The 25,794-nt window shown below is 40.7% G+C and overlaps 1 protein-coding gene across 4 annotated transcripts in view; it reads left to right on the top strand.

Moving 5' to 3' along the window:
• Positions 1–25,794, top strand: part of SLC1A2 (solute carrier family 1 member 2) — a 96,109-nt gene that overhangs the window by 19,479 nt on the left and 50,836 nt on the right. Inside the window, exon 1 of one of the 4 annotated variants that reach the window (XM_075152375.1) lies at positions 10,964–11,060. The exons of the other annotated variants lie outside the window; for them this stretch is intronic. The gene's annotated coding sequence lies outside the window, so the exon portion shown is untranslated. Of the gene's footprint in view, positions 1–10,963; positions 11,061–25,794 lie in introns of those variants that run through there. 4 annotated transcript variants of the gene reach the window in all.

A 25,794-nucleotide genomic window follows, 5' to 3' on the forward strand; every position in this document is an offset into this window, starting at 1 on the left:
TATTGAAAAGGAAGTGAGGAAAAAAGGGCATTGTAGGATTTTCAGATTTTCACAGTGCTATCCAAATACTTCTTTTAATAGGTGAAAGGTAGGTATTCTGCCCATTTGTTACTTTTTAAATCTTTACTCATTGCAAGAACGAATAAAAATTAATTACAAAGGAATGTGAGGAAGGTGGTACACATTTAATTGCACCTCTCCTGGCCAACTATGCATAGTTTATTTGGGTTTGCCGGTACAGACTGCTCTGACTATTTGCCCCTGTTCTGGCAATCACTTCTTGTCAGTTGTAATAGAGGAAAATTTCATTTCAGGGTTACTCTTCCTTCAGTGAAGCTATTGCCCGTGTGGTTGACAGGAAGAAAGCAGTGTCAGTGGAATATGCCTGTCTTTTTGCTCAAGTCCAGACTTTCATAGAATACGTGATACGTGTCACGCGTAAATTCTGATTACCTGTTGATCTTCTAAAGAAGTCCTTCATAGCTACTCACTAACATGCTAGCACTCTGTCTGGAAGTGTATGGGCTTGCCTGCTGTGAAGCAAGCTATTTGGCTAATTGGCTGTGCACTAGCTACCCTGCACTAATTCCTCACGCGGATACAATTACCCCAAAGCAAAGGTGAAGTAGCTGACTATACCTTGAAAGTGTAGGATAGCCAGCATGGTATATTTGCCTGCACTGCAATAGATTCCCAGTGTAGGCAGGTCTTAGAGTTGTAAAGGCTTTGCCGTCCTAAAAAAAGCACATCTTCTTTCAATTCACTCTGAGTTTCAGCAGCTTCGTTTTCTTTGGCTGGGTTCTGAATGTGACTGCCCAGATGAGGCCAGGAGATGGGGTTAAAGAATTGATTTTGACTCTGCTCGTTTCTGACTACCAGCTAGCAGTACACGAGACACTGTGCAAGTTTGAGCCTGGCAGCTAATAAAACAGCTGGATTTTATGCACAAAATGAATTTGACTCATACTTACTTGTCTTAGAAATATAATGCAGCTGTGTCAGAGCGACAGGCCTTTGCTTGTTGCAAGCTTTGCCTTGTTGCCTCTGTGGCACAGAGCCCTTGCGGTGTGGGTGTAAAAGGAGCAGGACACTCATGAAAACGAGTAGCGTGCAATTGCTTGTGGCTCTTTTGGAGAAAAAAAAACACGTAGAGCTCAGAAACATTTATGTGATATGCAGAAATGGGGGCTAAAAAGCTAACGTTCCCAGTTCTCCCTTCACAGGGCATTTTGTTAACAGTAAATGCTGCCGTACAGTAATATATAACCACAAGGACAAAACAAGGCTGTATGGGAGGGTGTAATTAGCACTAAAAAAAGATGACTTGAGAAAACCAAAGCAAGCCAAGTAAATGCTTCCCTAATGAGGCTGTGAGGAAAGTGCTCACAGATGGTAAGTGGACTTTTTTAAAATGAAATACCATAAATAGGCTAATGAAACTCCATTTAGGAATACACTGACAATATCACTTCCAAGTTACAGTTGTGGAGTGACATTTTTTCCTGCCTTAGAAAAATACAAACCTGGAATTCAATTCTGCCAGCAGATGGACAGCAAAGACTCACCACATTAAAAAAATAGAATTTATAATACTCAGATCTGCTTTATAGGACACAATATGACGTATTTTGAAAATCACATCTGTGGTGATTTTCTTCGGCTGCTCCCCAAAGCGGAAAGGAAAGAAAGTGGTGGTTCATATCATCAAACCCAGCTAATCACATGTTTTTAACAAGTGGAGAAAGATCAATCTCAGATCTGATCTGAGCTGAGATCCGATCTCCGTCAGGTGTCCAGACAAGAACCTGAACCCAAAGGCCAACCAGCCAACAGCACCCATTCTCTAGGAAACTAAAATCCTGTCTAGACAATCAGATACCATTCTTAGTGTGTTTAATACAATACTTTTAATGTGGATAGTCATATTCTAGTGCAACATAAGAGAATACGAATTAACTTTCTCTCACCTGTTACCCTTTTCTCACTACTTCCTTGTTCAAGCTCATCCCAAATGCATGCATGCCGAGCTTCTCTTTCCTCTTCATTTGCCTTTTAGAACTTAGTCATATGCAGTTTCTCTGATTTTTTTCCTTTCCTAGCCTTAGTTTTTAATCTGAACTATAGTTACCTGATGGCTTTACTTCATGTTAGCATGCTTGTTGTCTACTGTAGGTCAGAGTGAATTCAGTGCTCATGATGAGCAACCCAGAAGAACAGATTTCAGTCGGTATTTGTCCATGGGTGGGGAGGTCTCAGTGCTGCTTCAGTATGGTCTTCCAGAGAGGCCTCCAAATATTCAAGCATCTGATTTGTGTATGTTTGAAAAATCTCATCCTGTCTCTTGCAGGGAGTGAATCCAGTCCCAACAGGCAATTTATCCTTTGGCTTCTCCCTGCTGTGTCTACCACATGTAATATTTTTGTGGTTTGTGGGACTGCTCCCTAGGAACTGAAATCACTCGTTTTACATACATCACAAAACTGCCATTAGTGGTTGCACGTTTCAGTCACAGCCGAGCCAGTCTGGACTGGGTCCAGGGATGAGCCCAGCTCCCCTCCCTTAGGCTTCCAGTTCCACTCGCTTGCAACACCAACACCCTCCACTATGTAAAATTCACTCTGCCTCTCCGAAAATAAAAGTCCAGCAACCGTGCTGTTGCTACATCCATCATAGAGGAGTGGCCCTATTAGAGAAGCAAGGCTGACTACATGTGTGCAACTCATGCAGTAGTGAATGATATGTTAATAATAATAATTATTTCAAGCTGGCAAAAATGGCCTAAGCTACAAGACCCTCCTTCTGAAATCATAGGCAGCACCACAAAGCATCCCATGCATCCATCACCACTCCTCCTGACTTAACGTTCGTGCTCCAAGGAACTGAAGGAGCTGTGCAAAAATGTGACACAGATTTTTATGGCCAAAGGACACAGACTGGAGCCATTCTAACTCCACATTGAGGGTGGTTGTGCACATGGGTACATGTGCATATATGCCCACACGCAACTGGGGCTCCATTAGGAGAAACAGCTCCTATTATAATGTGAACGTGAAACCCAGCAACTATTTTCTAGGAAGTGCAGTGAGAAAGAAAATGGAAATGAAGGGTATTTATTGTTACTTTCCCTCAGCCCGGAGACCTTGCAGACAGTGAGATATATTTTCCGCTCGTGTTCACTGGTCATCACCCTACTGACTTCAGTGCAGTTCTGTCAATTTACATCAGCAGAGATGTGACCTTCTGCTTGCCTGAAATTTATACGGACAATCCATCATTCAGTCAGGTGCAGGCTGTGTGTTTTATGGGGCAACCTCAGCTTTAGTGTATACACACCTATCCTTTGTCAAGACATGCACTGTTCATGTTCAAAGCAGCCCAAATACGTTTTTATGAATAGAGATCTCAGACATTACTATGGCAACCTAATACTGTCAGTCAGGAGTAAATTATTAATGGTTTTCAGCAGCAGAAAATGCAAAATCCTGTTCCAAATGCCTGTGCACTGTGGTGTCATGTATTTTATTGAGAAAATAGTGCAGGACTTCTGTAGCACTTGGATTTCATAGTACATTATGTAAGCTAGAAGATCTTTTTTCTTTATATATTTTTCGTGGAGCTTTGTCATCTACTCTCAAGCTTTAAGCAGCTCTAGCAGTTTATCTAACCATTAACAGACAGGCAGAATGGGTTATGTTTAAAAGGGAATTTCTTCCTCGGAGCTTCAAAATTCCAATGCAAAACTCGCTTGTTTTATGGTTGGTATAGAAAATGCCTCCTGACATTTAATAAATTACTATTTTAAATTAGAATCTGGGTGGTAACTATAAAAATCAAAATTTAGGGGAAAAAATGTGTCTGATCCCTGCTAGTTTTTGATACAGCTGTTCTATGCAGAAATAGCATGGTTGTAAAAGTATTGCAGAAGACTTTAAGGGTTTTTTTATACATTCAGTAATCCACAAACTTTTTTTCTTACCGATACATATGTAGGGGAAGACTGTAGTGTTCTAATTTTCTAAGAACTAGCTTCTAAGGAAGCTAAATTGATGAGCTCTGAAGTTCTGGTTTTGCACTATTTATTAAGAATTTTCGTAACAGATTTTCCTTGCTCCACCCCCCCAAAACATATTTCAAACATTATCTTTTATAAAATTTCCTGGAAATCGTTTTTAGGGTTTAGTACGAAAAGCATCATGAGAATAAGAGGGCAATTCACTTGGAAATGAAACATGCCAGTGGCGTGATTTGAGGGCAGAATATTTTCCATCTTTAATATCACGATCAACGTGTACTTCTGTGTTCTGGTATTGGCAAAGACGGCAGCTATTCTCTGAAGGGTCAGACAACTCCTTTAAGCTTACAAAACTGGCTGACACAATGCTTACTTTTTCAAAAGGCTTTCAATAACTGCTGTTGTAGGACTTTACATTACTGCTTTAAAACTACTTAAAGATGTGATCCTGCTTATCAATTTTTCTCATGCATGTACAATCAGTTTTCTTTGGTTATTCAGATTGTCTTTATTCTTAGTCTTTTCTTGCTAAGGGATTTGATTGGTGACTCCGGATAAGAATTACATTTCTGGTAGTGTTGAATATTTGGTACAAAAATGGCAGAAAGTCTTTAAAATGTGATTTAAGAAACACATAGGTATTAACCTCCACTATTCACGGTCTATGAATGTGTTCTAGGAAAATACAGGTGTTTAACAGATATGCCAAGGAGGAAATTCGGTAGATGTAGTTATGCTCAAAAATACGGGGGATTTGTTTGTTGAAACAACTAGATAATTGAGTAAATATCAATCACATCATAAATTTTTCCACCTAGGACTAATACGCCCCCCAAATGGTCTGTCCCAGATGATAGGTGAATTTTCATGTTAGATCTGGAACGGTTGTATGTGGGTCTTTCGCTAGGCTGCTGCTTCTGGCTGGAGAGAGACCGTTCTTTCCCAGATGGGTAGCTGAGGTAGGGTGCTGTGCATAGGTCCACCCTCATGCCTTGTGAGCGGGGACTTGCGTCTTTGGGCCAAATTCAAAGCTTGCTGTAGGGCTATGCAGCTTAATCAAAGTCCACGGATGTCTTCTTCCAACCCCAACTTTTCCCGTTGTGATGGCTGGTATACTCAGACATCACTCTAGGCTGATAATTATTGTTGTAATCTTTATTCGTGCAGATTTTTCCACAGCTCCTCTCTTCACACTCCAGCTTTGATATGCAGGGATGAAACCAAAGACAGGTTTTACGTGCAGGGTCTGAAATACAAAGCTGATGGTCTAGGACAGCTATTATAACCTCATCAGCTGAACAGACAAGAGCTTTATCTGCCTGGCTGTCCATCACAGGCCCTTAATGAGTCCTTTGGAAAAAAGATAAAACCAGGAAATCAGAGCCGTAGGATGCCTCACTTTGCTGAGACACCTGGCAGGTGGCATTGATAGTTTCTAGGAAAAGCAATAAACTGAAGAGTAGGCAGCTTTTTTTGCCAACTGTTCAAGTCGTATCATGCTTCAGTGCAACTTCATAGAGGTAAATGCGTGATCCCATTTCAGAGGCAATGGGAGACCTCAGCTCTTCAGCAAAGCTGGCAGCGGATCGGGCCGAAGAGCCGACCTCAAATGAGTGGCAGCACAGCAGGCTTCTTGGAGAAACCCAAAGTTCAAAGCACAGACTCTTGCTTTTTGTCAGATTTTTGTTAGAAGTAAGTTTTCTATACTAGGCCATTGAAATTAGAGGGAGAAGCAGAGCTAGCCTTTACTGTTATTGCCATGGGAAGGAGAAATAGTGATTTTAGTGGAAGTTTTAAGTTAGTTGCCTGTCCTTACCTGAGGACATTCTTCTGTTGGGCTCTGAGCTGAGATGTAGTGCTGCAGGTTGAGACAAGTATTTGTACCGTCAAGAAAGGATGGAAATTAATTTGCTTGGTCCTCGTGACATATAATTAGGAATATTCAGATGGAAAAAACCAAGGGAAAAATGAGCTTTAATTTACTGAAAAAAATCCAAATGTATGCATGTATTTGTGTTAATGACAAGATTCATTAGACAGTTTCAGAGATTCTTAGAGGAAGTAGTGGAAGACAAATTCCTTAAAACTTTAATGAGCAGGCTGGACAAATCACTCTAATATTAATCACAAGGCACAGCACCTGAATTGCCTAGGAAGTGCCCAGATGACCTACTAGATACCTGGTTTAGAGCTTTATTTGAGAGGAGAAAGGTCCAAAGGCACTAATGGAAATTAAAAAAATCCAGCCCTCTTTTTTCTACAGTGGGATCCTGTTGTACTCCGGGGTTTTGAGATCTTCCGCCAGATTCTTTCTGGACATACTCAGCATATGTCACATACTCTGGACATACTCCTATGCAAAATAGGAAGGAGAGCACTTGTTTATCTCCATTTTCTTCATCACTGCAGCATCTGCACCGCTGTCCAAAAGCCACCTTTTAGCAGGAAAGAAAATATTCCTTCCCCATATAGGGTGCAGTCCATGGTAGGAAATGATCTATTTGCTAAGGCCAAGGAGTGATCCTGAAATGTAATCCACTGAAAACTAGACAGCGGGGAGGAAGAGAGGTGCCCTGTGGGGAATGTGGGGGGCCATAACATTAGCAGTGGGGTTGTCCTTAGCAGATATTTTAGCTATTCAGTAAACCCAGATAGAATCATGATTCAGGAATATTCAAGGCAACTCCCTCTTGCTTGTGACTGAAAAAGGAAACATGACAAATCAAGTGGCAAAAAACAAAGAAAAGAAGAAGAAAAAGTAAAAAGAAAAAGAAAAAAAGAAAAAAGGAAAAAGGGAAAGAAAAAGAAAGAAAAAGATAAAGCAGAAGAAAAAAAAAATCAGTAAACCTTCATGAAAATCCACAAGGCTTGGGGATAATATGCATTTTTTGCCTGCTCTGTGCTGATTACTGTTCAGCCCACGGGGGCTGGCTGTAACAGACCTCCCAAAAGAAGGCTGCGTGCAACAGCGTACGGGTGAATGGAAAGGCCTGAGTCTCCGATGTGCTTAACGTACTGGTTTGGACGCAGTCATTGCTTCATGACTGAGATAAAAATAGAGAATTACCAGAAACCCCAGAAATTCTGATTGTAACAAGAGCAATGCTGCTTTTTGCTATTCCCCACCCATCCCTAACATTTGTATCTTTTCCTCCACCCTGCAGCCAGCCTAGCCATCCCTTGCCGACAGCTGATGGCCACCGGGCTCTTTGCAGGTTGGTGTGTGTTAAGCCCTACCCCACTCAGCTGATTTCCCTGCAGAGGTGTTAGGGGGATTGGCCAGGGGATTAAAAGCTGAAATTCACGCCCCAAGAAGGGCAAAATGCTACAGCAAGAGTCTTGTTTATAAGATTTAATCAAATATTTTTAGAGACATTTACTTGCACTTACGAGGCATTCCACTACGCTGAGTTCAATAAACACCTCAAGCTGAATAGCACATCTAGGTGTCATTTCACAAAAAAATGTGAATTATCCAGTGTTTTCTTGTACTTGTATCTTCTTAGTTCCCTCCCTGAAATGGAAAGGAAAGGAGGATTATTTACGCAGGGGGCAGAAGAGTTCAAGCCTGGTTTTGCAATGCCTGCTCTCATAAGCGCTCCCTGTGCGGTTACTTGGAAGAATAAAGGCTGCATTCTTCCTGTCTGCATAGCACATCAGGAAGCTAAAGCCAAGCCTTTTTTTCTTACTGAAGAAAATCAGACTAAAAGTTCTGTGCCCGAGACGTGGTGAAATGGCTCCCCCATTTTCCACATGGCCATTACTCCAGCACGGATTAGGAAAATGTATTTGGTTCTCTACCTCTACCCAGCTGGGAGTAATCCAAAGTCTAGGTTGTCACTTCAGGACAGATGGAGTCGGCTATTTGTCCTCCTCACAACTCTCTTGTGTGTGAAATGGCCTTTCCTGTACCCATTTGCCTGCTGTGCACATGCGTGTGGATTTCTGCCTCTGGGACCTCCCTCACACTGGAGAAATCCCTCCTAATTATTGCATGATGGCCAAGTGTCCCTTACCTTTATGCCACCTGCAAAAATCATATCACCGTGTTTCCCAGTACAAGGGAAGGAGGCACTCAGAATTAGCAGCTGCAAGGCTGTGAACAGAAAAGAGGTCGGTCGGTCTGTCTGTCTGTCCATCTCCCTCTTTCTGTCTCGCAGGTTCAGGCTGTGGAATTGCCAACCACAGGCTCCAGTAGAAAGGCTTCAAAAACTCTTGATGGCTTTGGCACTGTTTTTATTATGTATTAAAATTTAACAATAATATGTATCTAAAAATGCACCATTCTGTAAATTGAAATACGTTTCTCCTTCAGCCCTTTTTTTTTTCCCAACATCCTAGTTAGAGAGGCTAAGATAAAAGTAAGAAAAAAAATCTGAGCAAGCAAATCTGATGCATGTTTTCTATCTTTTTGAGATGCAGTGAATAATTGCCAGCAGAGCAGACAAACTCATGCTAAAGAAACAGAAGACAACTAAATGCATGTGGCTGCCCCATCTTTTCCAGGCTGCACTAGGATCCCAGGGAAGCGTTGCATGCCTTCTGGCTCTTTTCTGTGCCTTCCTTACCCTCTTCTAAGGGTAGATATAAAAGAGGATTAATTGAAAAAGCATTTGGTGTCTTCTTGCAGCTCACCACCAATCTAAGCTAAGATTTATCAAGAGATCAGCCTAGTCTGTGGTGCAGCAAAGATTAGTCAGGCTTTAAAATAAAACTCTTTGGAAAAAAGTTCACTAAAAATAAACTGTCATGCTTTTATCCATGAATAGGTACAAGGACTACGAATAGACCCCAGTGCTTAAAACAACATGGAATCATAATGCAAGAATGAATAAACACCTGTCTTGTTTTGAGATGTGTAAAATATGAATTTTAATACCTCTTCACTAGATGGGGTGTGGTGGTACCCTGGGTTTTTGAAGGAAACAGAAATTCTGCGTTATTTTTAATGGTTAAATGGTATCATGTTATTAAACAAGTATACATACAGTCATATCAGTGGGAATCTTCCCACTAATGAACACCACTGAAATCTTTGGTGCCTAAAAATGCCTTGATATTTGGAATGTGGCAGGGTGCTTTACATCCCAAACAACCCTGACACCACTGTTAGGGATTTATCACATCAAACCTGGTTCACAGAGAGCAGCATGACTCCTCTGCCCAGCACAAACTGTAAAACACATTCACTGTCTGAGGCAGACTGATAATAATAAGAGATTAAATGCAATCAAGCAACCAAAGCCTGTTGCTGTTTGTTTGTATTAATGCCTATTGCATATTAGCGGAAACCAAAACAACACGGTAACCCAACCATTATAGTGTCAGGAAATCATGCTGCAAGGGACCTAAGGAGGTTTTCCAGCCTTCATCTGAGACAGGATCAGTCGGTCTGGTCTCATCTCTGACAGAGATGTTTAAACTAGAGGGTCAGTGAAGGACATCCCCAGCCTCTGCAGGCTACTTCTGAAGAGTGGAAGAGTTTTCCTAACACCTAACCTTAGCCTCCTTGCTAAACATTAAGGTCTTTTCCTTCTGTCATCTACTACAGCCACAGATATAGAAAATAGTTTCTGTCCCATAGAGCAGCCTATTTCATAATGGAATGCTTTTCTGATCCCCACTTGGTGTTATATCTTAATTTAAATACCTATTTTTTAATGGGAAGAGTTACATTTGTTATACTAAAGCTTACAGGAGGTGCAGTCCAGTACTCAGGTCCCACTGCACAACCACAGAATAAAATCCCCCTTTTGTTCTCACCATAATAAAGCTATCAGTCACTTGGTTTTATAAGGTATTAAAATGTATTTTAATGATGGTTTGCTATATTCAGCATAACCTGTTTCCATGTCACCAGCAGATTCAGGGCCTCTCTTGTACACACCTTGCAAAAAGAGCCCTTGTTTTGTGAAAACTCTACCTTTTTACATCTGTTCAGAGAGCTTACTTTAATTCCCAGATCATAAATGGAAGTTATTTTACTTCTTACTGAAGAATGTCAGAAAGACGTCTTTGGGGACTACCCTTGTTTTCTTGTATTATGGTGTTTACGTGTCTGGCACCTTGGGCCAAATGTAGTGGTAGTCTGTAATCTGCACCGCAGTGTACACTCTCAAAAATCACAGACTGGCCTTTGGACATAGAAAAATGAAAAGTGAAGAACTTTGCAGGATGGAATCAATCCCACTGTTCAGTGAGTCATGAAGTGTTCCGCATGCTCACCTGAGGGAGTGTTGTCATTAGGACAATAAGGCCAGTGATGTCTCTCTTATTTTTCAATATTTATTTTCCTTCTAGAAAATCTTACTTCATTTGTTCTTCTACATTATAATACTGGTTGCATTTTGAGAAGAGTTTTGAGTGGAAACCTGATGATCCTCATTGTGAATAAGGGTGACAGTGTTTAGGTTAATATAAGCTTGTTGCAAACTTAGGTGGCATATTGTGCTTTTCTAATAATGTGTTTTATTTTCGTTATTCTGCTTAGCCACAAATGGGATTTAATTTGCTAGGCTATCTTAGCATCTTCTTTGTTTTCCCTCTGTAAAGACAGAGTGTAATTAGAACAAAATAAGAGTTTAGTACATTGTCTGGATTAAAGCACCCTACTTTTTGATGAAATGTGTCCTAGAATCTGACAATAAAAGCACAATGGTTTATTAAATCAGTGGTAAAGCATGAGAGGAAAATGTTTAGATGATTATCCATTGGCAGCTAAGTAAACTAATTGAGCAGACAGCAAAATGCTGCATTGTTGGTCAGTTTAGTTTTATGCTGTTGTAACTCTCTCAAGCTGAGTGGTACAACAAAATTGAAAAGGAGGAATAAAGCCTGTGGTGACTCTGGCCTAAGAGCGCTCCAGGACTTTGCCTTAATTTTAATTTCATGTGTATTGCTACAATGCTGAGAGTGAATCCAATGAACTGATGGTCCATGTTCTCGCTGCAGTTCTCATTGACTCCAGTACGAATCGTCTGATGCCAGCGTAAGGAGAATTAGACTCGGCAAGATCAGACTTCTCTAAGACTGTGTAATAAACCTGAAGGTCAGGTCATTTATATACTTCTTCTAAGGACAATGTTTTTAAATGTCATTGTATGAGTGAGATTTAGATGTCTGTTCTATGGAAAATGCCTGTGTATTATTATCATTGTAACATAGTTCCTGCGAATCATTTCTGATTTTTATCTGACTCTAGCATTCTGAAAACAGGAAACACAGGATGGGTTGTTATGAAATAAAGTTGCTGAGAAGTACATTAAGGTTTGCACTAGCTTCTCTGTATTGTGTCTAGGACTCTGCTTTAGAAGAGAGCACCTAGAGTAGCTTACATCTACACAGGCAATTATGCAAAGTGAGGGTGTATTGACACACATTAGCTTACCTTGCATGACCTTCCCATGTTGATGATCTTTGAGATATAAGGAATGTAAGTCCTACTATTAACTTTGTAAAATAAATGCTACCTAGAAGTGATGTCAATGTCAAATCCAGGGGAGTAGGTTGAGACAGAAGAAGGTCATAAAACAGGGAAAAATTGTTCTTAAGAAACATCAGAAATTCTCAGATTGCATATAATGATGCCTTAGCATTTTACATACAGGTCTTTAAAATCTGTTTTCCCTCTCAAGGCAAAAGGTGGATAGCATAAAAGGATTTGGATAGAAGTTTGTAGCAATGGTATCTGTGTTTGAAATGAGGAGGAAGCACTACGGCCTGATTTGCTCTCTGGAATACTGCTGGGAGGAAGGGGAGGGTAAAAAAATACAATGGCTTTTAGTTTATACAGCTAGAATCATTAAGGGATGCTATGCAAGGACCTTGAATATGGTAATGGTCAGTGTTTGCTTTCATTGGAAAACAGTCTGCGGAGAGCTCTGGGCTGTGTAAGGCCCAAGATAAAGACTGCGCTGCTGAGCTGTGAGGCTTTCTCCTAGGTTTCTGTTCTGAGGCAGTTATTTGTGTGATTTCCAGGCTCAGGACATTGTCTACGAGCATAAAGTGGCAGAAGCCTCGAGGCTGTGCCACGAGTCTCGCAGTGTTCGGTGCCGCACCAGCCAATTTGAGTCACTGTATTGATGGGTCTCCTGCATGGTCCCCCGGCGCGTGTGCTGCTGGCCTCCTCTGCCAGGGAGCCGCCTTCCCTGCGCCCCTTCAATCAGATTTCCTTACCGAAGCTGAAATAAAACAGCAATAAAACCACTGTATTTCTGTAGTGGCCTTCAGACATGTTTCTGCATCTTAACAACACTGTTGTGGGCCACATCATTACATTTACTGTGCTGGCAGGTGAACGGAGGTACAGAGAAGTCCGGCAGATCACCAGTGTAACCACAGTTCATGCTAGTGAACTAATTCATTAACTAGTGTCAATAAAGCTGAGATGGCTTACTCCACTGCAAGTTTTCCCTTAGAAGTGCCAAATTGTCCTAATAATTGCCATTATAATTCATACCCTGATTCAAATTCACAGTAGAAGAAAAACACTGATAAAAGAACTGGAGTGTGTATCTGTGTTTATCAGCAGTTGTCTTGTCTCCTACAAAGCATTTGGTGATGCCTACAATGAACTGTCTTTAGTTAGGCCTTTGAAATAGTTGCCAGGTATCATAAAATTCCTGCCTATGTTTCTGGTCCAAGATCAGTCTTTCTATCAAGTCTGCCGCACAACTTCTTTCTGGCTGGTTGACGCTTTTTCCCAGGGTTCATCAGTTGTGGGTTTTTGGTTTTTTTTCCTGGCTAGAGAAAAAGGCTAGGCCTATGGGCAAAGCTTCCACTAACCTTAAAGGAAAAAGAATATGATCAGGAATGTAACTCCTCTGTGTTTTTCTATAGCCATTGTAGTTTTGCCTTTAAAATATGTCTGTGTAGGACACGGAACTTAGCTTTTTCTTGGACTGATTGTTTTTATGTCTCTTTCAAACTGACAACTATGTATATATTTAATAGTACGTTTTTTCAGATTCTCATGAACTTTATATTTTCTCAGTGAAAAAGAAAGAAATAAATGCAGAGATCCTGTTTGTTTTTCAAACCCAGACTGGGAAGTCTAGAAAGAAAGAACATATCAGCAAAAAGCTGTGATGAAAAACATTTCTAAAGGCAAATGTTTTGAATAACCTGCACACTGCATGTGTAAAACTAAATAGGATCCTTTCAGTGTATGTGGCCTGGTAGTAAATCACGCGGGCTCCTCCTCTTGTTCTGTTCGCAAGAGCGCTCTCTGAAACAAGGGGACTGATTGTTCTCCTGAGTTTATTTCAGCTCATGCTAATATTGCATGCTTTAAAAATAAATCTGTTCTTTCATTTGGAGCTAAGCTATACACTCCCAAAAAGTCAGAGGGTGTTCTGCTTAAGGGTGTAATTAGGTATTTGTTTGACAGTATTGTATGGAAGCTTTTTTCCCCCCAAGACATTGCACATCTACGCTCAGTATCCCCAAAAAGAGCTTGCAGAGCCAATTATTTTCATGTTCCAGTAACAAAAGTTTGGAGATGGGAGTATTCTTTGATGGCATTGCAAACCCTAATTGCTGGAAAAAAAGGTTTCAAGCTCCGCTGTGCAGTATATCAATACAGAATGATTTTTTTTTATTACTTGAAAGCTTCATGACTGAGCTAGAGAAAACTGAGCTGGGGAGTATAGCGTAAGTCTTTGGAAGAGGTGTTGGCAGGGAGGGAAAGAATGGATTAGTATCTGTGAGGTTGTGGGGAACAACTTCCATGCTAGATAGAAACAGGATCGCTGCTTTTAACAATTTAGTTAGTCTGCCTTTTTGGACAGAGCTTTATGTAATGAAGCCAATAACATTCGAAGGGGATGAAGAAATTGCATTTTTTTCCACATTCTTGTTCTTTGTTGCGTGTAAGGGAGTGCTAAGGCACAGATGTACATTGAATGCAATTGTTATACAGTATTTAAGATGCGTGCAAGAAATGAGGTGGAGGCTTCTCTGTTCTGTGTACCCTCAGCTTTAAGTGTGGTGTTTTTCATTACAAATGCCAGGATATTACAGTTGCCATCCTACATAGCTTGCTGAGAAAGAACCCAATTGCTGAGTGTGATAAAATGTACTGGGGGGCACAGCCAAACCTCTGAGCTGTCTTCCCACCATCACTGTCATTCTTTTATGTCCAGAGGGAGGATGGCATGCTCTCCAGATGTGCTTGCATCTGTTTTTTTTTCCAAGCAAGATATAAACCAAAATCTATTGCCAGCTGCATTGTTCTGTTTGAGCAACTGATGAGAGATTGTGCATAAAACCAGCAATGAGTGAATGAGATTTATATCTACAAAAGCAAGAACGGGGTAGCTCCTTCTTCCTACTCTGGTAAATCTCTTCCCTGGCATGCTGCTCAAGATTTTCAGAGAGCAAGAAGCCCACATCCTCCTATCAGGCAGCCCTCAGGTTTGAGTACTTTCTCTGAAAATCAGTAAAAGAAATAGGAATCCTCCATTAACTTTAGTATGGTTTGGTTCAGGTTCAAAAGCATCGAGTCTTAGAAGAAGAGAGGAGATCTGGGTTCTGTCTCAACTTGTCTAACCTTTAGCAAGTCACTCATGTTAGAGCCCTGCGGCTCTAGGTGATTGTGCAGTTCTGGAGAACTGTACCCAAAGGAAACACGCTCTGCTCACACGTGTAGGAGGATGCATGGTGTGCTGCCTTCTGCACCTGGTCATCTCAGCTGGTTGGCATGGAATAATGGGGGCCTTCGTTCAAGTCCCTTTCTGCTTCCTTTGGAGAAGCTACTGCTTCCAAAGAACTCACTTTGCGTAACTTTAACTTTGGATTTTCATTAAAATATAATATGATAGTTATCATGCAGCTGACTCAGAAGAGAAGTCAGCCACTGACTGGGTCATGCAGCAGCATGATGCACGTTAGAGGGCAGGACCATAACACTAGCCCAGGATGGCATAATTTAAATCTATTATAATCCTATAATATTTTAAATGATACCAACTGCCCCAAGTTCCAAATAGTTTTCATGACAGTCATCAGTTCTGGTTGTTGTGATATCCAGTTACTTTTCCTGTCTATAGCCTTCTTATTGGCTGTGGGAAAGGGCTCCTGAGGCATCTGCTCAAGGGGGATGCATCCAGTGATACCTGAGTGAGCTTTAAGACAGTTTGGGTCAGGCTAAGTAACCAGACAGGCTCTTTCTTTAAAACCTCTAGCATTATCATCTCAGAGAAGCCCATGAGATCATGACACCATCTCTTGTGTACATGACCTAGCACTAGGAAGCTGCACATAAGGACGCAGCCCAAGCACTTCAGCATTTGAGCCTCCACCTGCTGAGCTCAGTCGCTAATGGTTAAGTGTAAGGAAGATCTTCCAAGGTAGTGTCTTGCTCCTTTGAAATCTGAGGTGAAACTGTGTTATGAGCATCAGCAGAAGCGTATAAAGTAGATCACAGAGCAAAAGCATCCTTGTAAAAACCATCCATCTTGTCCTGTCTTCATCCTCTGAACGAACCCATGGAAGTCTGTAAGAGCAAAGTATGACAGTCTTAAGAGCTCACCAGCTCTGGACTAGAGCAGGCTCAGACTTGCAATAGTTTGCATTAGCTCAGAGGTTTCACAGGCCCTAGCAAATTCTTTTGAAACAGCAGTTGTTTTTCCCTCTAGGTTTGTTTTTCTTGTTGTTTGTTTTGAAGTGTGAATCAAGGTTGTGCCTATTTCTCCATCGGTAACCAATCAAGAGAGAAATCCGCAAAAACCAGCAACTAAGCAGAGAGTGACCACAGCGAGGGCACGTTGTTTGCTGTTGCTAACCTTTATCCTGAGTGCCAGTCACAGATGCACCTCCTGAAACTTTATTAAAACAGGATCTAAACCAAAGCTACTCCATCATAAATAACATTTTGTTATCCAGCACTTCTAATTGCACAATAGTACAAGCTTTGTGCCCCTCAAAGATTTGAGGTTTAAGTGTACCCGTGGCAAAGTTTACTTTTGGGGAGGTTTTTTTCCTTGTATATTAATGTCAAGTAAGAGAAAGTGTCCTTCTTCATGAGGTCCTGTCCTTATCTTTAGAAGTTAATGGTTCCCATTAAAATTTCCCTCTTTCTGTTTTCCTTGTGTACACCCCTTTTACGTCAGAATGCAAAGTTGTGAAACTGGAGTTAGGACATTCACATGCATTTACAAAGCACAAAGGTGACATTCATTCAAGTTGTTCGTGTTGTTTGCTTTCTTACTTTCTTACTTCTTTATTAATCTCTCATTTTGAGTCTTTATCCCACATTTCTTATTCTCTCTGGTTACAGGTTGCTTGGCATAGGTACAGCAAATTCAGCTGTTAAAAAAAATAAATAGCCCTCCCCTCCCCTTTTTATGACTAGTTGCAGTAAAATAAAAATGTTAATTCAGGCTGTAGGGAGATTAAGGTTGAAAATCTCTAGCAAGGAGCAGGAAGAATTAAATACACATGCACTTCTTCTAAAGCTTCCGGACAGTGTAGGGCCAAACCAGACTCCCGTCTTTCTTCAGACCTACACGAATGCTGCAGCCCTTGCTAGCCAGACGTGTCACTTTTCCTGCTTCAAATACCACCTCGTACACTGAAACTACTCAGGTGAATGAGTCTCACTGGGCATTAGTCATGGTTTCAGGATCATGCCCTAGGAAGAAGGTTAATTTTTAAAGCCCCATTGTGCCTACCTCTAGGTGGATGGAAAGGGAAGAGGAAGCGCAGGTGAGCTGCTGCTGCTGCCACTGCTCTCTTGTAGCACAGTGGTGTAGCGTGATAGTGTCTCAGCCCGTGCCAGAAGAGACAAAAGGGAAGACAACTGGCTGCGGAGGAGAACAGACTTTGCATTTCTCCAGGGCAACAGTTGCAGTGCTTCTGTAAGACCTTTCTCACCACTGCAGTGCCCTACCTCCTCTTCTAGCAAAGGATTTTAGGAATAAGCTCTCCTGCCCCAATAGCACCTCACACAGGGGTGATGTGAAAAGGCTGAATATTTGCTTGTTGTAAATGGCAACAGACAAGAAATGTCTTCGCCTATCTGTGATATGTGTTTTCTTCATACCACTGGGCTGGAGCCTGTGCATTACTATGGAACGCATGCTGAAGCCATGGGCAACTGGCAAATGAGAGGCACGGGGGCAGGTGATGTTCTGGCCAAATTCCACTTTAAGCTTTATGTTAAGGTCCATTTTCACAGCACCGTTCACACTACATCGAGAAAAAAGCTTTTAAAGTGTGAATGTTTCTATTGTAAAGGTTACTCTTCGGAAGTTTTTTCCCCTTCTATATTGAAGGGAAGTAAGAGAAGCATTTCATATTTAAAAGAGCCAAACCTATGGCCTGTAGGTTGGGCTGCTGGACATAAGCAGACGGACAAAAGCAAAGAGTGAATAGAAACACTGAGCTCTGTTTTTTTTAAACTCTGATTGTTTACATTCAACACAATTTTCCATATGAATTTCAAGTTGCTGGACTTATACCAGATAAAAGATAGTAAATTTATTAGTATATATTTCATTTTTAAATCCTAATTGCTGTTGGGATTTTTGTTTTGTTTTTAAGTTCATAACTAGTCTATGGGTTAATCTACTAAATAACATAGAACAGATGCAGGATTTTATACAAGAAAACATATAATCCAGCATTAGTGACTATGAAATAGAACAGGTATCTTAGGTTCTTCTGTTGTCTTTCTGGCAAGTAGTGGTGGGACAGGAGAAACCAAAGTTTTGGTTTTCGTTGCATCCCATTTGCTCTTTTCTCCACAACTGCTGCGTGGAGATAGACTTGAAGGACGCAGGTTACCATTACGTAACTCGCTAGTGTGTTTTCAGTGTCCTCTCCTTCAGTGGCGTATGGATTCTTTATTTTGGTTCAGCTCTCTGTGAGAGATATGTGTGAAAGGAACTGCCTGCAAAAAGTCAGGGTCAAGTACAAGTTGTAGGAGAGGTGAGGAAGTTTGAATGTAAGATTGCAGTTTTGTGTTGCCCAATTTTCTTGCAAATGAGTTTCCAACTTTCCTGTCCACAGTCAAATACAACTTGAATACAGCTCTATTATGTGCTGCTTTCCATCTCACAAAAATGAGGAAAAAATTCCTATGACACTTTATTCTGCATCTGCAGAGTTTCAAAAGCTCTTTGAGAACCTGTACAGCCAAAGCATTTCTGCATTAAAGAATCTTTTCTAATATATACTACTTAAATATTCCACCACAATGAAAGATTTGCCCAGGAAAAAAAAAAATGATGTTGGAAGATGTGGACATGTGACATCATTGTTTATTGTATTGCATATAATTTGAGTTCTTCTATTCGTCTTGATTTGTTACAGATGATAAACATGCTTATTGGTATACTTTTAAAATATTAACATTCATTTTTATGTCTGTTCTGATTTAATCTGGTTTAACAACTTCTAACATTATCTTTTTTAACATAACCATTTTTGGATTTAGGAATGCTAATATTAATCCTGACCAATAGTGACAGTAACTCTTAAGGCTTCTAAAACTATTCCACTATTACTTTATTTTTAATTGCTTATAGATTTTGCTTTTGAGGGGAAAAAATTTCCTAGATTTTATGTGCAACCATATATATGGTTGCACATAATATATATTATATATATATAAAAAATATATAATTTTTTTTTAGCAAGAAGGAGCAAAATCAGCAGCTGTAATTTTTTTTGGCTTCAATATGAAGATCCACTACACTTTGACGTTCATCATAATTCATGTGTCCCCTAGTCAGGAATCTGAAGAGTAAAAATTGTAAATCTACTGCTAATTTAACTTCTCACTGAGGATATACACTGAGGAGTGGTGTTACGAGCATGTCTCCTGGCAAGTAGTGATGACATGTTTGTTTTGGTTTTGCATATTTGCATTTGGTAGACCTCCCGAGAATTTTCTTGCTTATATTTTATGCAAAGAGCGCGTGAAGGGCACATGTGTCTTGCTTTATTTGTGTTGGACAACTGATGATTCAAAGAGAAAAGCATAACATTGCGTCACTGATGTTGTAAGTCACAATTAAACTAAAACATAGGGTTTCCAGAATTCTGTGATGTTTCGTTTCTTTTGTCATAGAGATATGGCCCAAGGATGAAGGGTGTTTAAGAAAATCGGGGTAATTTTGTGAATCTGATTTTATAGCAGATGTTTAAATTGCTTGGAGAGTCTCTGTGAGGAAGGAATGTGTAGGCAGAGGTCTTGAGGCATGCTTTCTTTTCGTCCTGTGGACATCTAATCACTTCAAACTAAACTCAGATCAGAACTACCTTGGCTGAATTATCAAACTGTCGCAATGTCTTATGCTGTTGTCTTGCCCTAGTAGTTGTAATTTGGGTACCCTGATGGTTTCCCATTCTTCTTGATAGGCTGGGCTAAAGGTCATATTATGTGTTGTGATGGGAGGAGTGAATCATGTTAATGTCGCTTATGCAGATAAAAACATATGGACCTGAGGTAATCAGAGACCTTCATTTTAGCATATCTGAACTGAAATATTTTGTCCTGGGAATATGTTCTGAACTTTCTCTCACTGGATTTTCCTCAAGCCCTGAATTTTCACTAAGCCCTGAATTAGGAGTAAATAGGCACTCAACTGAGAGACATGGTAAGGTCCCATCTAATAAATTCCTTTGCATTGGGGAAAGAGATTATTGCTGAGCTTTACTTTTTCCTAATTTTGGTCACTCATAGAGCCAGGTCTTTCCTTCCCATACACATCTATGCAACTGAGAGAAGGAAATTGTCTCTTCCTCTATAAAATTGACAGGGAAAAAAAATAACAAAGAAAAAACACAAGACAATTCAGTAGTGGGCTGAGGCCTTAAAACAAAAATCGTATAAACCATATGTCTCTGTCAGTGTATGAGAGGTGGCAGCTCAGAAAAGAAATGAAACATAAGGAGATTAAAGGGGCAGGCAAGTGAGAGACAAAAAAGAGATGTACTGACCTTGGTTAACTTGGAAAAGCTAATTAATGAAGAGGAAAAACATGGTTCAGGATTCAGCATGAAGGTGAGCTTTCTTTTAGGTGATGCTTATTAAAAGTCTGGGGCATTGCTATACAGAATATTAGTCTGAGGAGCTATTATTTCTAGTAGAAGTAAGTGGGTCTAGACAGTAACATGCCAGTCCAGGGACTTCATAGAAAACTTGTGAATAATTTTGTTCTTAGACTCTCTTCTAAGCAGAAAAACTTCTCATTGGGAAGTATGGAGGATCAACCTTTTATATTCCAAGGTAAGAGCAAAGGGAGTTGAAATGTGATCTTTGACATACACATGAATGAAGTAGGGGACTTCCCCTTTTAATTAGACAGTGTCCATCTTACACAGTCTTAATGACAATAACACTTCTTTCTGTTAAATATAGAACTGGAAACAAGAAGAGATAAAAACCAAGTAGATGGTACCAGGGATATTGAAATGAGTGGCAGAAGACTGGTTTATACAGAGAGGGTGAGGTTATGCCAAAAGGTAGTCATTGCGATAAATTTGCTCCTGTAGAATAAGTTTCAATCTCTGGGGCAGTGACCCAAATGTAGTACTAGCAGAGAGGGCTAATAAAAAGTGTTGGTGGGATAGCTGTTGTGTAGAAGAACGGGTGATCGTGGACTAATTTCTATTGGCTATATGCAGTCTAAAGAACAGGCTTTTAGACCAGAAGATACTTGAAGCACTTTGTTTAAGATGAGCTCCAGTGGCTTTTTGGTTACACACTTATATTGTACCTAGATGAAGAACTTTGATTTCCAGTGCCTTTCCTCTTCAAATGTCATAAAATGCAGTGTAAACAACGTGTAATAAGACTTTTCAGTCATCTAGGGAAACTGCTTAGGGAACAAGAGCTCAGGCCACAGGGAACATAGGATTTGGCTTTTGGAAAACAATGAAATATGTTGGGTTACTGTTGAAGACAAGTGTGTGCCCGACTTAAATCCTTTCTACACAAACATCAGCTTCTGCTATTTAACAGTTGTTTTTTCTTATTTTTACTGTTGATAAACTCAGTTCACTGGTAGTCTCTTGCTATATCAGTGTATCACAAGTAATTGAATTAGACACAGTGGCCATTTACAAATTAAACAAAAGGGGGAGCCTCTGTAGTCAACTTTCCTTTTCCAGCTAAGACAGATGCTTCCTTTTGTATAAGAAATCCTCCATCTCTGTTACCATTCAAGAATCCTTCGTGCTTTCAATGAAGAGCTTTCTGGCTCATTACAAGATTACATGTAGCCGTATCACCCATAACAGAGAGGAAAGAAAGGATTTAGGATATGACCAAAGACAGTTTCAATTGTACTTACACTAAGGAGATTCTCTGAGGCTAGAGTACTTAAAATTGCATTCAGGGCACAGTCTGATCCCATGAAATACTGGAATTCAGCTAAACTTTTTGGTGCCTAATGGACATGGTATTGTACAAGTGCGTATCAGGGAAGAAGTCCAGATAGCCTTCACAAGATAAATACTATGTGGTCTGTCCATGACTACTTTCTTCAAAACAGCAGCACCTGCTTAAAGCGGACTGGGTCTTGCTGATTGCTGCAGCAGCTGTTAGCAAACCCAATACTGAAATCTGGACTCTTGATATTACGACAGAAGTGGTCTAGGGCATGGGAGAGAGGAGGAAACAGCATTAGAAGATGTTGTTTGTTAGGAAGGTCAGTGGTGCAAGACCCAGCAACAATCAAGTGTAAGAATTACCATTAAAACTTTTGCTCTTTTGTAAGGTGTCTCTCTAATGCTGTTCTGGTTCTTCTGGCATTTAGCAGTTCTTAATAAAGCAGGTATCAAAAGCAGATTCTGGGCTCTACTTTTTGTCCAAACTTCTGCAGAGATTCTAATGGTAATTAGTGTAAAATCAGGGCAGAACCTCTTGGCATCAAGGATAGGTGCAGGGGCTTAGGTTAGCATAGTTTCCTCTCCTCTCCGTAGTTTCCTGCTATGTGGCAGTACGAACTACTTCTGAGGAAGTTTTGTATAGGTTAGAAAAAGCTCTAATGCATCAGATCTAGTGTGATAGGGATGCTCTTCAAGTCCACAGAGGTTGATTGCTGTAATCCACAGCAAGGCTTCAGGGAATGCACAGTGGAAACAAAATGGTATCGCCAGGGTAAACCTACAGAGAACTGTGAACCCAGGAATGGTTTGCACCTACCTTGCACTAATATAAATGGCAATACAAATTGGCAAGGTTATGAATAATCCTGCTGGGTCTGTCAGGGTTTCCCTCCAGAACATTGGTGGCTTAAATATGGGGGGCACTGGGGTATAACAAAATCTTCCCTGTACAGATTGTGTGCTAAATTAGATGTTTTTCACTTTTACTGTATCCTCTACTGAAAGCAGAGAAAGAGAGAAAGTGGCATTATACATGTATGCATACACAAACTGCACTGAAGTTCTTTAAACTGCTTTTTTGCTGATCTGAGAGCAAGAGAGGAAGGCGGTGGCAAAGAAGTCAGAGAAAGATTATATCCTCAAAGATAGAAAACCCAGCATAGGCCTCAACTGTACCCATAGAAAAGAAGCCCAAGCTACTGTTGGGTAGCTTCCTGCAGGCTTTAGTAATCCCAGAAAAGATGGGTGAACTGTAAAATATTCCCTTTGCTCTTAGTTCTGAGAAAATAATAGAAGGAAAATCTTACAGCCAGCAACCCCTTTAATTTTAGGAAACCTATTTACTGCTGTATCTGCTTAAATCAATGTTTGATGTCAGCCCATAGGAGTGGTCCTGAGACAGGTGCAAGAAACCTTCTCTGTCACACAGTTGTGGAGTACTCAAAGAACATCATTTTGTCCTTGCTCCTGGTAAAGAGTAATTGGCCTATGCCTTTAAGATGTAGACTTGTCCTTTATCAATTTGCATCCTGCCAGGTGTAACCTGAGCGAAGGGTATAAAGTTTCCAGGAGTAATGATGGCACATCATTAGCTAGCAGAAGATAGGCTGAGCAGACTACATCCACTCTGAGAAAAATTTTAGCAACAGGCAAGTCAGATATAAGTGTCGTAGCAGCTCTAAGGGCTGTAAAGTGTTTGCAGTATTTCACATGTGTCTAACAAGTGAGTAATGAATATCAACTGTGTTGTTTTACCCTCAAAAATTGTAGTAATATTCTGTTGAATTTTCCCAACCCTCCCCTTCTTTTAGGCTACATGCAGATAAACACTATTTGAATGTAAAAGCAAACCTGGGCTTAATACGTTTGACAAAAATTTGTCTGGGCTAGAAAAATATTGTGTTAACAAATCAAGTCAACTTCCTTTTTAATGAGTTTAAAAGTAGATTGGCTGCTAGTGCAGGTGTGCATTTCATCATCCCAGACAATCCGTAACACACCTTCCAGCAAGCACGATAACGAGCCAAGTTGTTTTCAACCCAAGTGATGTGTAAGAGGAGGAAGAACAATCGGAATAATGTTGTTTCTTCTTCATGTAGACAATACAGGAAACTGTGTAACAGGCTCTGGCATGAGCTGGTTGGAGTTATTACCGTACACAGAGGCTTGCAGAAGGCAATTAACTCAGGCAGAACTCAGGCTCCAAGTTCTGCTTGATACAGATAAGGCCAAAATAGGCAAGCACGGGAAAATTCATACCTCCATTCTGTCTGGCTGGGGGGTGCATGACCTAACAAGGGATGCATGAGCACAAATTATTCGGGGGTTTAGGTAGAAGGAAACCGGGGTGATGTTTGCTGAAGCTGCGTGGTCTGAACCAGCTCCTTCAGGCATTGCCAAGAGATTCCTGTGGCTTTAAAGCCTGTCTTCTGGAACCTGGAAACGTGAAAGTATTCAAAAGCAAAGGAGAATGATAGAGTGGGAAGGTCATTCTTGGAACAGGGCTAAAGCTTTGTTTTCTCAGATAAGTTCAAGGCCAGGTTTGCGTTGTAGAGCGTTGTCATGTCTTACTAGAACATGTACCAGTGAATCCAAATGAATGTATTAGCTAGGGAACTTTTTGTATTACGTTGTGAGCAAGATGCAAATATTTGACTACAGAGATAGAGAGGATTAGTCATGGAGAGAGTACGTTTTTTTGCTTAATGTATTTCTAATTCAGGAATATTCCTTCTATTTCTCTGAGGAGTTTTTGGCTTATAACTTATTTGCAATGAGTTGCGTGTACCTGAATGGGCGTAGCATGGCCAGACCTTCAACAAGAAGTTAAGCCGCCTTAAGGAAACCTCTGAGCAGTCTCCTGGCAGAACTGAGCATGGTCTACCCTCATCTGGCACAGGGCTGCCCTGTGCCCCCAACATATCACTTTGCACCCTGGAGGCCTTAGTGGCTCAGTCTGCAACCCAAAGAGAGATCAGGGAGAGCCTGGGGAATTGTCAGGGTTGTGTCAGTGGTAAGGAGGAGCCCGAGGTGCTCCTGTGGTCTTGTTTAATGGAGTGGGTTGTTGGCAACCATCCTGTGGCCTTTGACTTTTTCAGCATTAGCACTAAGCTATTCTAGTATAGTGGATAGTCAAGCTCCATGTTTCTAGAGATGAATACCTAAAAGGAGAACCTGAGAAGCATTTTATTTGATAAAAATATACAGTTAAAAGGACCTATGTTGTCATTCAAAGGTGGGATTTCATAGATGAATACAACAGGGTAAGGCCCTGTTTTGTAACTTTGCTCTGTTGTTGTATACTTTCCCACTTATTTGCCTATAGCATGTGTGTTCACCCTCACTGTTCACATTTCATGTTTATTTTTAAGCATAGGTGAAGAATGTTTGTATTTTCTCGTCCAACACCTATGCTTCCTGTTATAAACAACCACTTGCAAACCACCTGTGAGTCATTATTTGTGCTACTAATAAATTTGCAAGCAAGGCAGTATTGAAATGTATGGAAAATGTTAAGGATATAAAAATCTTTTGCGTTAGTCTTTGCCATGAAACTGATCAAATTACTAAAACCAAGAGCCAGAGGCAAAAATGCAGAGGTCATTAATTATCATTCTCACTAGCTGCCATCCTTCTTCACTGCCTGGCTTGTGAAGGCAAGGCCTGTAGGTAACTTGGACCTCACACCGCCAGTGTGTGAGGTGCTGTTCAGTGCCGCCCTGCCCAAGCCGCTGCTCCCTTCTGCAGGTCTGCGCCAGCTCTCGAACCACTGTGGGGAATCAAGCGTGGAGGTACGTCAAGAAAGCTACGAGGAGTATAGCTTCACCGTCAATCATGTTTTCTAGTTCCTGTCACTCTAAAAGTGGACACGTCGGATTACCTGGGCCATTACCAGCGTTCTCTCGTCTGAAATGGAGCCCTTGTGCTGTGCAGGTTTCTAGAGAGAATCACATCCTCCTGCTCAGTTGAAGATGCTTTTTGCCATTAGGTATTTTAAGCTCCAGTTGCTGGAGAGTTTAAAGCAGAATAAGGAAGAAGAAGGCAGAATAGGAATAAATCCAAATCTAAAATAAAGTAAATTGTATTATAAAGTGATTTAGTTGTCACATGACAATCAAAGCCCAGAACTGAAAAAAAATTAGGGGAAGTCCTGAGTGTCCTCAAATTTATATTAGTCTGGGCCAAAATTCGAGCTCCATGCAGTCCTGAGGAAACTGGATTTTGGTTTAGCCTGGTTTGCCTTCTGGCACTGTATATCAATGCATAAGATACTAGTTTTAGAAGAAAAGCATCATTTTTTACCAACAAAAGGTACGCCCGTTCATCTCCAACAGATTTCCACTGTGTAGCAAGAGGGAGAAAAGATCTTCCTCTTTGTAGGTGGTGCCATGATGCCAGGCAAAACCCTTCTGAAGGCTGCTGGAAGTAAAACTTCATACCGTGCC

This window comes from Calonectris borealis, chromosome 5, assembly GCF_964195595.1.
Source record: "Calonectris borealis chromosome 5, bCalBor7.hap1.2, whole genome shotgun sequence".
In the NCBI taxonomy this organism is placed as follows: Eukaryota; Metazoa; Chordata; class Aves; order Procellariiformes; family Procellariidae; genus Calonectris; species Calonectris borealis.